Raw genomic sequence first — 16339 nt, 5'->3', positions numbered from 1 at the left:
GGAAGGGGGGTGGCAATCGTCTAAGGCCTGGCAATAAACTAGCCAATGCTCCGTTGGCGGCGGACATCGAGAAACCGGCGCTAGGCCGTCGTACCGAACGTGTGTGGGTGTAGCGGCGTGTGTAAAACCGGGGGAAGTAAATGTGCTCATGCAGCAAGAGGAGCAGGAAGGAGGCGCTCCCCTCCAGCGGGTAGTGCGCTCGTAAATCTAGCTTATCTCGGAACACGTAGCTACGTACGTAGTTACGTACACCTACGTACGTAGCCGGGTTTGTAGGTATGTCCGGTTTCCTGACCCCCCGAGGCGTCTTCTTCTCGAAAAGCGGCGGCACCACCGGCGGCAGCCGCAAGATTTGGACCTACGACTCGCTATTACGGAAAAGAGACTTCTTATTTCCCCGTATCGTTGGGGTTTACGGGTGTAGAGAGAATGTTCGCGTTATTCCCCGTGCGTTTACCACGTGTATCTCTCTGTGTTCGCGGGGAAAAGAAACACGCGGATGAGAGTCGAGGTAAAGGATACAGTCCACCGGAGACTCTGGTAATCTACCGTTAAAATAACGACGACGTTGCACCCTGTCACGCGCCAGTTTTCCGCCATTCTACTCCCCGGCTTAGGTACGAGTCACGATATTTATTGGGTGATTTAAAAATGGCAGATATTTTTTGGTCATCTCTTTGCACGTCGCGATGTTCGAAACTGATCTTGTCAATTTTTTCGACGACGAGCCTCCAGCGAAGAGAAAGAAGCCGATCGCTCGTGCCGGACCGCACGTTGACTCGTACCACTTGAAACGGTAAACCCGTGCGTGCGATTTCACCGTTGCTTCGAAGCCCTCGATTTGATTTTTTTATTTTTTTCATTTATCTCATCTCGCGTGGAGTGGAATTTTCCGAGGCACCGCGTAGTTCGATGATACGAGAAAAGGGAAAAAAAACGAAAAAAAAATAGGAAAAAACGCAGCACGTCCAGAATCGGGAGAAACTAACGCGAGCGAATGATCGATAGTTATTTCTGTGACCGCGCGGTGAAGATCGCCTACGATATTTTCCGACAAAGGGGACCATCCATCAATAATACCGAATGTCCACTGGGGTGGGTTGAAAAAAAATTTGTTTTTTATTTTCTTAGCGTGGGGGCAGAATTTGTACCTTATAAAACAAGAAAATTTTTCAAATGTGGAGAAAATTTGTTACTTGATATTTTCAGGTGGCCCACTCGTTTTTTGAATGAATAATTGATCAAGTGAAGTACTATTCGAATTTCTCGGTCTACGAGGGAGCCCGAGCTTTGCTGGAGTCAGCGTAGCCAGCAGCGTAGCGCTTTGTTGTGAGACGTCACCTTGGGGGCTGAGCAGAGGTGACGCCCCACAACAAACCGCGCGCCCGTGGCTACCTGACTCCAGCGAAGCTCGGGCTCGTTGGTGAATTGGAGAATTCGAATATTTCGACCCATGTATGTTTTGCTACGAATCAAAGTGGGTCCACGACTAAAACCGATCGATATGTCTTATAATTTTTCTGCTCCCAACAGCGAATAATTGATGATTACTCGATCGATTGTATGAGTAGATGATTTTAGGTTTCAGATTTGGATTATTTCAGAGCTGATTATATGTGAGATTACCCTTGAAAAGCCAAAAAAAAAAATCGATTTTTTGGCCAAATGTAAAGTACTTTAAAAATTGATTGTATTACACTTTTCTTGCGTATTTTGACCTCAGGAATCCGAATCTGGAAGAAAAATTGGTCCATCTCTAAAATTGACCGAGTTATGGCCAATTTTCAGCTTTTTGGGGTCAAAAATAAAAAATTCATCTTCTAGTCTATTTTATTGTAATTTGAGCTCAGGAATCCGAATCCGAAAGAAAAATTGATCTATCTTCAAAAATGATCGAGTTATCCCCATTTTTTCACGATTTTTGGCATAAATTAGAGGATATCTCGAAGGGAAAAAATCGTAGCTCAATTTGGACAACGGATTCGTGTTTCTGAGGTCAAAATACATAAGAAAAGTGCCATACGATCAATTTAAAAAAATAAAAATTTTCGGCCAAAATTTGAGATTTTTCCAAGGGGTACCCCTTACGATTTTTTCAAAATTTGGCAAAAAATTTTATTTTTCAAAATTAATCGTATGGCACTTTTCTTATGTATTTTGACCTCAGAAACACGAATCCGTTGTCCAAATTGAGCTACGATTTTTTCCCTTCGAGATATCCTCAAATTTATGCCAAAAATCGTGAAAAAATGGGGATAACTCGATCATTTTTGAAGATAGATTAATTTTTCTTTCGGATTCGGATTCCTGAGCTCAAATTACAATAATATAGACTCAAAAATCAATTTTTTATTTTTGACCCCAAAAAGCTGAAAATTGGCGATAACTTGGTAAATTTTAGAGATAAGTCAATTTTCCTTTCAGATTTGATTTCCTGAGGTCAAAATACGTAAGAAAAGCATATCAAACTCAATTAAAACAATGATTTGTTTTTTGCTCAAAAATCGAATTGTTTTTTGGTTCTTCAAGAGTAATCTCCCGTATAATAAGCTCTGAAATCCAAATCTAAAAGTCAAAATCATCTACGCATGTAATCGATCGAGTCATCATTCGGTGGAAAAAATTTTTTACTTGATATTTTAAAGTAGCCCACTCGTTTTTCGAATAAATAATTAATCAAGTGGTGTACTTCCAGCAATAAAATTTTCTCTTTTTATGAGATACAAATTCTGCCCCCATGCTAAGAAAATAAAAAAAAACTTTTCTTCAACCCACCCTAATGTCCACCTCCTTGATCAGCGGAGTTTGTTATAATCTCATACATCTATAGCCCCAAAAACTGACGTCCACTCGACGGATCAGAGTCGGTGAACGAAATTTCATGCGTATCGGAATCAGATGCTTTTTAACTCCGGATCGCACACAGATTCCGTACAATTTTTGGTAGCGGGTCCCGTTTTTCGAACAAGTGCAGAGGAAGAAGCACCCGATTTTTTAAAACGCTCGAGGTAGTTTCGTAGAAGTGAAAAAGAAATGGAGAGAGAGTCTCTTACTCCGCAGTTGGTTTTCAAATTTTTTGGATCCTTTAATCAGTGCAGTCGTAGACCCCGTGTGTGTGTGTGTGTGTGTGTGCGCGATGAACGTAGATGTGCTTTCCAATTCCTCGTACATGCAGACAGAGGTCTAGCTTATATTGGTTATAAGCGTTCGTCATTTATATGGTCCGGCAATTGAAACTTGGATCGTAAAATTTAACGGTTTAAGTTCCGCCCGTGTCTGGTATGATCCGACGCTCTGCGTCGCGATGCGACCTACCTTATACATATATATATACACGTGTCCTCGCGCTCCAACTCCGCGGCATCTCCTACTTCGGAGTCGCGGTGTCGGCTAAAATTGGATTCAGGTGCACCTAATATTGTCTGTTAGAAACTGTGTACAGAAGTGCAATTGCGACGTGTATATAGCATAATAATGTAAGCCGGCGGGCGGAGAAGCGACGACATTTCGTAGGTTCTAATTTTCGCGCGGTTGACGCGCTGGGACGAATAGAAAACGGGGAAAATGAATGCCGAGGGCAGGTGAAAAAAAAAATCGCTGATTTATTCGCCCTACGAAAGTACGAAACGCGAAATCGGGACCGGCTAATTTCACTCGTAGCCTCCCGTGCGCCGCGAGAGGACGTAATTGACGATTATAGCAAACTAATTATACGACCTACGGGTGACATTTCGGTATAGGTCTTCCAATTATTTCGTCCGCGGCGCATGGTCGGCTCGGGCGGCGATCCCGCGGAGCGTTAGAATGTAAAGTTTAAAGTTTAAAGTTTAAAATTTACCGGCCGGCTGCGCTCATACTTGTTACTACCACTGGCGATAGTGCTGTGCCAGTGCAGCGAGAGGAATAAAGTTGTGAATTATCGACGCTCAGATTGCAGCGAATTAAGATTGCTCCTGCAACCCGCGCAGATATAAGCGGTTTCAAACTTGCACCGAGAGCGAGCGATCTCCTCCCCCTCCCTCTCTCTCTCTCTCTCCTCTTTTCCTCAGGCTATGTGCATTTATTTTGCTTGATATTTTTTTCTTCATCCTCGCCTTCGGCGCCGGCAAATCATCGCCGGACGTACTCTTCGTAGATTCAGAATTCGCTTCGGAGCCTCGGAATTTTCCAAATTTTTCGCCCTCCCCAATCGGTTCGGTTCACCGATCGCTCCGAATTCCGGACTCGCGGAGATGATAATCGATGGCACGCTTGTCCCCCCGCTCGCGGTTATCCAGCCTCGCTAAGTATCCGGGTGTCGTCGCGTAACGTTCATTTTTAATACACTCGTCGGACGAGTGTATCGATTCCGTTTGATGTACAGTTGCGGCTGAATCGCTTTGACGCCAAGACCGTAGGGTGCAATGCGGCAATAAGGATTTTCTCCTCAGCTCCGAACCGTACCCATTTAATTTTCCACCGTTTTCCCTACTACGGATATCCAAAGGCGAAATAACCCGAAACACCCCGTACTCCGTAGGTATGTACATTGCACATATATGTATACGTGTTCCAACTACTACGCCAAATTCCGGAGGCTTAGTCCTCACGCCAGTTTCACCTTCGCGAACAACATCCACGCGACGCATTCGCCTCTACGTATAATACATAAAGTATGTAATGTATATATATATATATATATGTATATACGTACGGAGTACAGTTTGTATAAGAGAGAAACTCTGAATTATAAGCAGCGTGTTATACCTGCCGCTGGCGCCGCTCATTTCCCAGTTTAATCAGTGGTTTTAGCCAGGAATCTCATTACCTCCGAAGTAAGAAACAATGCTAAGGTTACTTATTCCCCGGAATCTTGAAGCCCGAGGTCCCACGACGCGTGGTTTGATTGGAACCACATTTCAAAATTCTTACTCACTTCGCGTCGAATAAAATATGCATTCGCTAGTACATGAGAATCACTGTGAGAATTATTTATTTTATCATATTTTAATACCCCTACGAATTCCAAAATTTCATTATTGTTAACGTTACGTTTTTTTTTTTTTTTTTTCTTTTTGCTCGAAATTAGTTAGCAGTTCGCGTCGAACGTACATACCCACACCGCATGCATATGTATATAAATATTATCATATATACACTTTCGCGCAATGAGTGTAACGATTATACTTTTATGCGGCAATTATATGAGGGAGATATACGTTAATATCCTGCTGTAATAACCGGCTGGTAAATATGTACGTGAAATTAGGGATGAAAATTCGTACTTTCAAAACCGCCGAATATATTCGAAAACATAAAGAACGAACGAATAAATAAATTGAAAAAAAAAAAAAACAAAAAAACAAAAAAAAACTCTTCAGCATCGTTTTATTTCGAGCTTTCGTACTCATACAGTGTACGGCAATTATTGAATGGAATGGCCAAACTAATTAGTCAGTTTTAATTAAAATTCGCGTAAGCTGTGCAAAATAATTATACCCCCCCTCCCCCGTTCGTAAATTCGAAGTTGTAATACCGAAATCTTCTTCGCGTTTGTTCGAGCGATTCCGTACGATCGAAAAGCCAACTAGAAAACTAGAAAAAAACAGGGGCGTCGTCGCGACACCTTCTTCGCTTCGGTTGAAAAATAATTTTTCCAACCGCACGGCGCGAGGTGAAAGAGGAATTAAATAACGAGAAGAAGAAGGAGAAAAAAATGAATGGTGGATAAAAGGAGTGAAAAAATATGTTTGAGAGGGTTAACGTTAACTGCAACGTTTGAAGGGGGTCGGTGGCGGTTACCACGGTTTCTGTTGGTACCGCTGCCGCTTCTCGTGGTCGGCGTTGTTCAACCGGGGGTTGAAATAGTGGCCTTCCTCGGAAGGACGTTAAAGCGTAGGGGTATAAATCAGACCGTTAAAAGAGACGGAGACAGAAAAACCGGACGCGAACCGCAACCCTGTGTGCGCGCGTGTACGTATATTCGAGTATTATGTACCGGGGGTGTGAGGGGAATAAAAATGAAAAAGGAAGAAGGGAAGAAAACGACGAAAAAAAAAAAAAAAAAAAAAAAGGGCCCGCGTGCAAGTGAAAGAGTAACCTCCGGCCCCGCACCCCCACCACCTTTTTATTCCCTCCCCATGCCGTACAACGAAAGCTAAAGCCAAAGCCAAAGCTAAAGCCGCACCGCGATTATACGCCAGTCGCGATGAGGGGAGGGAGGGAAGTTTTACGGTGAAAAGCGCGGTGGTGGGGAAGGGGAGTCCACGGGGGTGCCGGAGACTCCGCTGCAATGTTGTTACTTACTGCCTTGCTGCACGGAATTAATTAAAATGCATATAAAATGACCCACCAGGCAGGCCACTGGCTTTCCCCCATGTATAAATGTATGGCCACGGTACGTATACCGTGTTTGCACGTACCCGTATAGACGCACCACCGCCAGACCGGTGTCAGAACTTCCCCCCTCCCCCCCCCCCCCTATTTCAGCTTTTCTCATCCCCCGAGGTAATACGAGTTAAACTAATTGTCGGAGCGAGTGTACGCGGATACACACCGCTCCTCGCGACCGGGCGCATCTAGATAGTTTTAGTCTTTCTTTTTTATTTTTTATTTTTTTAATACGATGTACAACCGGCTATTCCTCTATCTAAATCGCCGCAAAAAAAAAAAAAAAAATTGTAATTCGGAAAGTTAACGCGACGATCGTTTTAAAAACTTATCTCGTATTAATAACGGTTCATTATAAATTAAATTTATACCGTACCTCGAGCGTATTTATACGTAATCCCCATAATTTTATTACCGTGCAATTTTCTGTATCTGAAACGACGAGAAATAAAAAGAAAAAAAAAAATACCCTAGAAGGGGGGAAAAGAAAAATTTGCCACGGAGTACAGATATACCGCGATAAGGGGGGGGTGGTACGCCGTGGAGGTAATAATTCGGATCCTTTGATACCGGGGACGTGATTTTAACAACCGTTTCGAAAATTTAACGTCCGAGAAGGAGAGAATTTTTGTGTTCCGTTCGCTCGAGATTCGGCGGGGCGCCCGCCGAGTCGGGGTATAGAAAAAAAATGATAATCCGAGTCCGGCGTGATGTTACGCCCTTCTTATTTTCCTCTTTATTTTATTTGATATTCTTTTTTCGAAACGGGGGTGCGGTCGGCGCCGCGTGGGGCTAATATGACGTCCGCACAGGGCCGTGCAAAGTGCACTCAGCACTCGCGAGGCTCATGCATAATTATATATTTACAGTAGAGGCTGCAGCCCTTCCACCTTCCACCTTTCTCCCTTTTAAACCGGCCCCCCCCCCCCCCCCCCCCCCCCCCCCCCCCCCCCCCCCCTCCGTATTCCGCACATACTCGCATACTCCCCCCGCTACCGACCGAACGGAGCAACGATTCTCTCAGCCACATATGTTGCCGCTTTAATTAAATATTTGCATACACGCGCCCATATACCTACCATTACACCGCCAAGAGTCACGCGCACAACTCGCGCAAGCTAAATCTGCAGCGAATATTATATACACGCCGGGTGTGTATGCACGCTCCGAAATAGGTACACCGTCATATTTTTCGCATCGCATCGCACTCAGCTGCGAAATAACGAGCAACAGTCGCGGGAGGTGCGTCTCGACGAGGACGGAGGAAAAAAAATTACATGTAACACGTACGTGTTTTTGAAGGAGAATGAACAAATAAATATCGCGAGTAAAAAAGAGAGAAGAAAAAGAAAAAAAAACAGAAGAAAAAAAGACGACAAGTCCGCGGGGAGAAAATTAGAGAGATGTAAGAGGAGGGATGTGTTTAAATTAGTGTAAATGAAAGAAGACAATTTTTCTTTTTTTTTTTTTCATTTAAATTTATTCTTTTCAACGTAATTTACCCACCTTAATTACCTAACGAGACTCGGAAGCGGAAGAAAAGATAAACGGTAACGAGAAGTGGGCGGAATTTTTGAAGTGAGATGATTTCTCTCATTCTCTAACTCGATGAATTTTTATTCATTCATTTTCTCTTTCTCTTTGTGCTTCTGTTTGTCGTTGAAATCGAATTAGTCAAAACCACTGAACAACCACGATTTCCCGGACGGTGGTGCCGTGTGTGGTATTTTATATACATACATACATATATATGTATATACGTATAACCGCGTACGTTGTATACATATATACGACGATAATTAGCCGTCAGTACGCCCAGTAGTTCCTAATTCTCTCTTCCGACCTGCATCGGCACCGCGAACTGCCATTCAACTCTTCGAAGAAAACCGCAACTACCTGACCCGCAATTAACACGTAGCTGCCGTTCGTTATTCGGATCTCATCATCAACGTGTTTAGAAACGGCACACCAGCTGAGTAATGGTACAACGTTATCGTTACGCACCTTTCAAACTCTCCGACAACCGAATAACCATTTTTCTACCCAATAACACCCCTTTTTGCTACACACCTCGAAGAAGAAGGGGTTTGCGACGATCCGCGCTGGTTCACCTATATACAATTTCAAAACGATCCGATAAAAGGTAACGCGCGTTCAACGAATCAGATCAGAGATATTGTTATTATTATTATTATTATTATTATTTTTTTATCATCATTACGAACGGTGCACCCTAATTTCGCGGTTATAAAGGATCATCGTCTTCTCTAAGCCCTCGAATATCCTGTCGGAGAAAATAATAGGGGAAAAAACGTCGGTGCCTGCCAGAAGAAGAAGAAAAAAACGAAAAAAAAATGGAAAAAGAAAAACACAAAAAACGATCGGTTGACCAAATGTAAAGGGTGGTAAAAGTCAGCGAATAGGAATGTATTCTCTAAAATGGACAGATTTCTATTAATTTTCTTCTGTTTTTTTTTTTTTTTTCTTTCTTTCTTTCGTTCTCTTCTTGGCCCTCCAGCTTTATAAAACCCGAGAGGAAAGCGTGTTCCCATTTCACAGCTGCGTTGGCCTGAAAAGGCAGTTATAGTATAGTCGAATAGCTGAGTTTCCACAGTAGGCATATAGATATAGATATATATGTATGGTCTCGCTATTTTTATTTCCCTTTCTTTCGTATATAAGGAGACAACCTTATCTCGTTCACACAGAATTTCTGTCCCGCAGAACCGTTCGCGGTATTGGGTTCCAAGGGAAGAGGAAAAAACTAAAAATGAAATAAAAAACAATGAGGCGAACGAAAAAAAAAGATCGAAGAAAAACGTGAGAGAAAATAAAGAAAAAAAAAAAAAGGGAAGAAAGAGAGAGGGAGAGTTAAGGGCACGGCGGGCCCTGGCGCTATTGTCGGTGAAATAGAGGTCGTTTTTCCAGGGGTTAAATAAAGGTTTGATAAATGCGGATACCTCCTTCTTCGCGTAGGATTCGGGACGGGACATAGGGCCAATCAAGGGAAGAGCGAGAGAAGGAAAGTCGGAGGAAAAAGGAAAGCTGGATCAACGGGACGGCGGACGGATAGGGAGAGCAGGGGGGGGAGAAAAGGGGGGAGGCTATAAGTGGACAGCAGGACCTCGCTGCCCCTGGAAGGAAGGACCGAGAGACCGGAGGGCCGGGAGGGATAAATCCGAGTGAAAGACAGTTCCGGCAAATCTACGCTTGATTCAATTGCTTCTCTCTTCTTTTTCCCTCCTTCTCTTATCTCATTTTCTCTTCTCGTCTTCTCTACCTTCTTCTTTTTCCCTATAAGGTTTTCGCTCTTTTCGATTTTTCTTCTTCTTTTTTTTTTCTCTCTTTTTTTTAGTTTCCAGAGAAAACACCGTCCGGTCCTCACGGGAAGGCCTGGACCGTGGGACGCGATATCGGGACTTTTGATTCTTATCCCTAATACCGGCAATTATTGGGGCTCCGAGACTGAATGAAATCACGGGGATATTCGAGGATTGTTTTACTTACAATAAATCGACAAATTCATATTAACAAGAATCGGATAAAAATGGTACACCGATGATACGAAGCGCGCTCGACGCTTCGACTCGAAAAAGAAAAGCATCAACATTTCAGACGAAGGGAAATAAGTTGCTCAAGAGTAAAGGGTGGAGGGAATAATACTGAGAAAAAAAAAGAAGAAAAGAAATAGAAAAAAACAAGAAGAAGAAAAAAGGGATTGTTAGTCAATATTGATTTCGCATTTGGCGATGAATTTTTTAAAATTAACATTACCATAAGGAAGTAGTCGGGCTGCCTGCCCTCACAGCGTCGCGCCGCCCTCGGTGAATGCGAGTGGCGGAAGTAGTCTTGACTCAAGGTGGGAGTGGCTCACGGGTAACGTGATTGAAACGGACTAAAAAGAGATTACGATCTTTTTCCGAGGGCGGAGAGGGAGCTACCCAGTGGGCTTATTTTACCGACTCAAACCGGGTTACATGTGCAGACGGTGGAGAGATTTTCATCCCCTTTTGCCTCATCCCCTATTTCCTTGTCTATTTTTCTTTGTTTCGTACACGGTTTTCTTTCACTCTTGTTTATATCATTCCTCGCTCCTTCCTATCTCGGTCCTCTTGTTTTCTTATAAGTTACTTATAAATAGTTGAGCGGTAGAGATTCAAAAGTTTCTACCGCAAAATCTTGACCCTCCGTAACAACCCCGGGGGTGGTTCGGTCGCCGAAGATATACCAGGTCAAACAATCTTCTTTTATCAAACCACTTTATACTTACTTCTCTCTTAACTCCGAGTCACCGGTAACTTCCGCTTTTTACTACCTCCCGCGGTGAAGAAACGTACGGGAACTGGAAACTCGTTAAATTGATCAATCATGCAAAATGAACTCCGACGTACTCGGGAAAATATTTTCAGTTTCGAACGGAGGGAATTTGTCCGTCCGGAAATTTGTTTGATTATTTATTTGTTCATTCGCTTCGTCGGAGAGTGAAGAAAAAAAAAACAAAAAAAAAAAGAGGAGGAGAAGAAGAAAAGGGAAGTGGTCGCGCGACTTGACCCGGGGTACCTCCGACGGACGTTCGCCTGACTTTGTACGGTACTTTTTCTTTGCCTCGGGTGCTTTGTTCGTATATATCCATGGCAAACTGGATATTATATGGAGTCATACCCACAGGAAATCAACAAGTTAGTCTCTCGGAACTCGATCAATTCGGAAATACACCAGTATACAGTTATAGGAGCGGTCGTACGTTACATCCACCCCCGAACTCGCATAAAACAGCATCAAACGGAATACACGTACGAAACTCACCACTACCCTACGTATTTCCACACTTATAAAATTGAACGTACGTACGGAATACGAAGGCGATTCCGATATCGTTGGATCTACGAAACTTCAACGATACATTCTCGCGGGGACTGCACCCCGCGGCCCGAACGCAACGACGCTAATAAAAATAATAATAATCGTAACGCCGACGACTACGACCTTCGTGCTGGTAGAAGCAAGATTATACCCGGAAAGTTAGTTGAAAAGAAAAAAATAACTTGTAATCCCGCCGCAGCGGCGTCGGGGCGAGTGAAGGGGGCCCGCGAGGTGTCGTATGTGTTTATAGAAATGTGGCGGAATTTTCTTTTCGTCAGAAACAAGCGTGGGAATTTAGTCGGCCCCTAAAATTCCGAGCGTATATAGTATTATATACATATATGACAAGGTATACGAGGGATATAATATAGGGTCTGGTAGCCGGATATACTACGTCCAGTTCAAAGGGGTTTTCTGGGGGGTAAGGGAGGTGGGGGGAATAGCTCTTAAACGGCGATGGGCATCGCGCCTTGGTTCGCTCGGGGTATAAGGTATAGGAGGCTTGCGAGCAGCTGTTTAAGGGGGTGAAACGGTAGCCCCGTTTATGGGACGACGACCTATACCGAGGTACGTATGGACCGGATGGGGACGGTACGACGTCGCCGCTATAACGTCGTTTCAACGTGGTACCGGATGCGAGAAAGTTCCCTTAACGCCCGGTTGATATTCTACGATCATCACAAATAATATCCTCCTCGTCCTCTCGACGACGCTACGGCTGGCTGTACCCACGCTGCAACGGTCAATGAAAAAGCGCGAATTAATCTCTAGGGCCTCCCGCGAAATATTGCTCATCCTGGTTCGTGTCCGTTGTTTTTTTTTTTTTCTCCTCTCTCATTTTCCCTCTCTAGCTTCACCCTCGTTCATTAATTATCGCATCGCGTCGATTGATACGGTGTTGTAGAAAGATTTTTATTTTTCGAAAAATATTCATGTCCGGAGTGGCGAAAAGGGCGACGGAGGATGTCGAGGTCCGAGGGATGTAAATGGCACCCGGTAGTGCTCGGCGAGTTTGAGCGGAGTAACGGAAAACAGGAGGAGGAAGGGAGGAGGAGGAGGTTGTCCCGGGGGTGGAAACGGATGAGATACACGCGTGCGCTTTTACAACGAACCGGAACTCCGAGCCACTTGCAAGAGGATGAGAATCTCCAGTTTAGAGACACTGATGCCCTCGGACAGCCCGCTAAAAGCCACCCCGACCTCCCCCACCCCCTCACCCCCCCTCGCCCCGCGTACGACGCTACAAGCCACCGACTGAGGCAAAAATATATACCCACGGCAAAAACGTCGTGCTCGACTCCGACGCTGACCGCTGCAACGCTCCTCCGTATTGACCGCCGAGACCGCAAGGGTGTAACCCTCGAAAGCGAAGAAAAACGAAACCAAAAACGAAATATCATTTTCATTTTTCAGGTAGTTTTTATGCAAAATGATGATCGATCGTTCGCGTCGGAAATGGTCGACGATGCAGGAGGGTTGATTCGGGTTAAATTTTACAAGGACCCTGGCGCCCTTCTATCGCAATTTCGGTCGGGCCGAAAATTGGCATTCCCCGTTTTAGTTGTTCCCTGTGAATACCGCAACACCGTAGGTAACACATCCGGGTGAAGCGTGTACCCGATTATACTAACGTGGACAAACAGCCGAAGGGTGACGCGCCCGCTATGGCACCGCCCTTCCGGTCTTCCCGCGGGCCTTTCGACGCTATATAGCGCTAGTCTCCGCGTCCTGCAGGAGCTTCCGAAGTTCCCTTACACCGTCGGGGTATACGCCGAGCCGCACGACCCCTCCGTGTCCTCCGTGTCCTCCGTGTCCTCCGTCCCGCACGTCGTCCAGTAATTGGAAGCTTAGCGAGTCCGCCCGACGCAATGCCGCCCTACCTTAGCCTCCGCTTCCACTTCCTTCGAGCCTTCGAGCTCCAGCCACGGCAGAAACGGCAGCCCGACCTAATAATTTCAGCTAAGCTCCGAGTGACAAATAGGAGACTGTCCGAAAGGGATTCCAAAACAACCCTTGCCCCCGTGTATCCGACGTACGTTCGTACCTCGGCCCCCCCGAGAATTTCGCCCTGGTATCGTACGATTTCAAGTAGTAAGAGTCAACGTACGTCCGGCGCACGTCACTCCCTTTAACGCGATTACGCCGCTCGAAATTCACGGGATTCCGCGAGGACGGGGGTTTCGCTTTATTTTAGATTCTTCGTTCCACGAATATTGATAAGTTTCGAGAGTCGATTCGACGCGAGCCTCTCGCGAAAATTAAAATCCTCGCAGAAACCAAAGAAATAGAGAGAGAGAAAAAAAAAAAAAAAGAAATCGTACGAATCGTAGAAAAGCGTTCTTTCTTGCGACGAGGCGAATAAATAATCCGTCGAAGGAGAAAAAAATTCACCGAGCGATGTACTTCGCGTGCGTACAAAGTCGGAGTAACGCGAGAGCACACTCGGTGGAAAGACTTGTAAATCTTTCGCTTGTGAGTAAAATTCGTCGGAGCCGACGGCTGCCGCGGTTAATAATCCCCGTAGGTCGTAAGACAACGACTATTTTTCCCCCCTTAATTTTTCCGACGTATTTTCTACGCGCGTACACGCGGTGCACGAACGGAGGAGGGCTTCGATGCACCGGAGTCGAGTCGCCGGAGTCCTAATGCTGATTTAGATTCATCGCGTTACCGTGGGCGTACAAGTTAGCTTCGGGCGCTTTCGAATCTCGGTGGTCCACGGCACGCCGCGTACCATCTACATTCTACACCGGGTATGTGCGATCTGCGGAGCCGGGCGACCGACGACCACGCGCGTACCAGGAAACGCCCATAATTTAGCCTCAGTCCGGGTTAATCGTTGTAATTCCTTGATTTAATAGCGAGTCACCACGAATATCCCTGGGGGTAGGGGGGGGGGTCGACCGAATACGCGACGCGAACCCTCCGTAACCGAGAGCCGAATAATCGTTACTTTTTCAAAATCCCCGAGGTTTGTTTGTCTGAGTACGAATAATTAATCGATCGGTGTGCCCCGAATAAACGGACAGGTCACCCGCCTTCTTTGTTCGACTGATAAAAATCGCGACCCCCCCTTCCTTTTTTTGCCACCCCCAAAGACGGAGGAGAACTTTTGACGTCCCGCTGTGTTTTCCGTAGGTACGACGTTCCCGATGTCCGTCATATTCCTTTTTTTCTCTCTTTTCACTCGTACGAGGTTTTCTATTACCTTTTACCCCGCCGCTAATGAATACGTCGAATGTAAAACCGTATCGCGCGCACGTACGGTGTAACGCGTGAATTATTAAATTTCGCAAGAACCCTGTGAAGTGGAATGGAAGTCGTGGAAAAATATTGCACATGTTTTCACGTCAAAGGGTAAGCGAATGAAAATTTCACGTACGGTGCGAGTGAACCCGGACGAAGTGGACGGGCGCGATGTTGAGATACCTGATTTCGGTCCACGCGCTTTTTTAGCCGAACAATAAATCCTGCAGGGGAGTGACGTGACGTGATCTCGAGTCTCTCGTCGCGGCCGCGCGATTCTCCGGGTATACGGACAAGGGACGCGCAAACGCGTCCGTTATTAAATGGTTTTAGTATAATTGTTTTCGATTGTTTGGTATAATATTACTTAATATCACGTAGACAATGGGCGCCCGCTAACCCGTTTAAAGGGGTGCAAATTGCTCCGCTAACGGTGATATCTAATGCCGCTTACGAAAATATGATTGTCTTGGGGGGGGGGGAAGGGGGTCCACCGGGCCGCGACCCACACCCGACTCCGCTTAAGCCGAGATATTAAACGCCAACAAACGGCACGTTTCAGCACCTCACACCCCTCCCCGGTGTACTAACCCACGTTAATTTGGATCTCCCACACCGCCCCCCATCGCCTCGAATTTCTCCACCCTTCCGAGTCAAGGACAACGAATAATATCGCTGCGGATTACGACGGAAAATAGAAAATCCCCCCCCCCCCAGAAATTTTCGTAACAGTTAATCACTTGGGGATATCGACGTTCGGGCACAAAGAGGAGTGAAAAATGAAGATATAAAAGTTCAATATTGAGACGTGGCGCGTGTACGTTATACCCGTACTCCCATTCAATGGCGGTTTGATTCTATCGTGAGAATAATAATTAACAAAGTCGTTAGCGTTATTTCTGTTATTTCAAGGGTAGAGTGAGAAGCTAGTTTTCTTTTGCCGTTCGATAAGATCTGGGGCGGCGGTTCCCCCCCGAAAATTTTATTTCTCTTGTTCGTTTTTTTTTTATTTTTTTTTCTTCTTTCTTCCAAGTTCGTTTCTTTCGTCCGTGTTCTCCGTCTTCCGCGTGACACGCGGGGGTGGTTGTAAAAAATCGGCAAACTCACCGCACCCCCTCCCTCCCACCCGAAGGACTTTTGGAAACGGCGGCGCGCGGTGTATCGAATCGTCAAGGTCATCGGTGCTTCGGATCCCAGGGGTGATATTCGAGATGAAAATCTACAAGATCAAGGCTCTCGAAGGAACGGAACGGTTATATTATCCGGCGCCCGATGGCGTCGTAGGTGCCGCTGTTGCCGCTGATGAAACCGCACGCGAAAATCTCGAGACCTCCGTCATTGGCGACGTAATCGCGAGTCGGGCTTCCAAGCTCGCAGGCTGCCGGCGGGTCGTAACTCTGGAAATTTCTCGTGCTTCGGCTCCCCCTTCTCAACCTTCACCTCAACCTCCGACTCCGCTCTCTCGACCCCGGTGGCTCTTTGCTTCTTATGTTCGACCACCCCCCATTCATTACACGCCAATCGATTTTCCCTGACGTTTCAAATTACGGGGAAAACCTCCACCGCCGGCATCACCGCAATATATTATATCGATCTTTACCTAAATACCTGAGAGTAGAAAAAAGAAGCAGGAGGGAGAGAAACTGAGGGAAAAAAAAAGAAGTAGTAGTAGCTGCTGGAATTATCTTTATCCTTGGTTCGAAACATCTTCGAGGTCCGAACTCGGACGCCGATAAAGAGAGAAAGAAAAAGATTCTTAACCCGAAAATTTTTATTCACCTACCCTCCGACTTTTGCCGATTCGAAAGATTTTCCCTCGCGGATTCGGATTTCAGGGTTGTACCACGTCTTCCTCTGCTCG

The sequence above is a fragment of the Athalia rosae genome, chromosome 3 (genome assembly GCF_917208135.1).
Source record: "Athalia rosae chromosome 3, iyAthRosa1.1, whole genome shotgun sequence".
NCBI lineage: Eukaryota > Metazoa > Arthropoda > Insecta > Hymenoptera > Athaliidae > Athalia > Athalia rosae.
Note: the sequence above shows the minus strand (reverse complement) of the source record.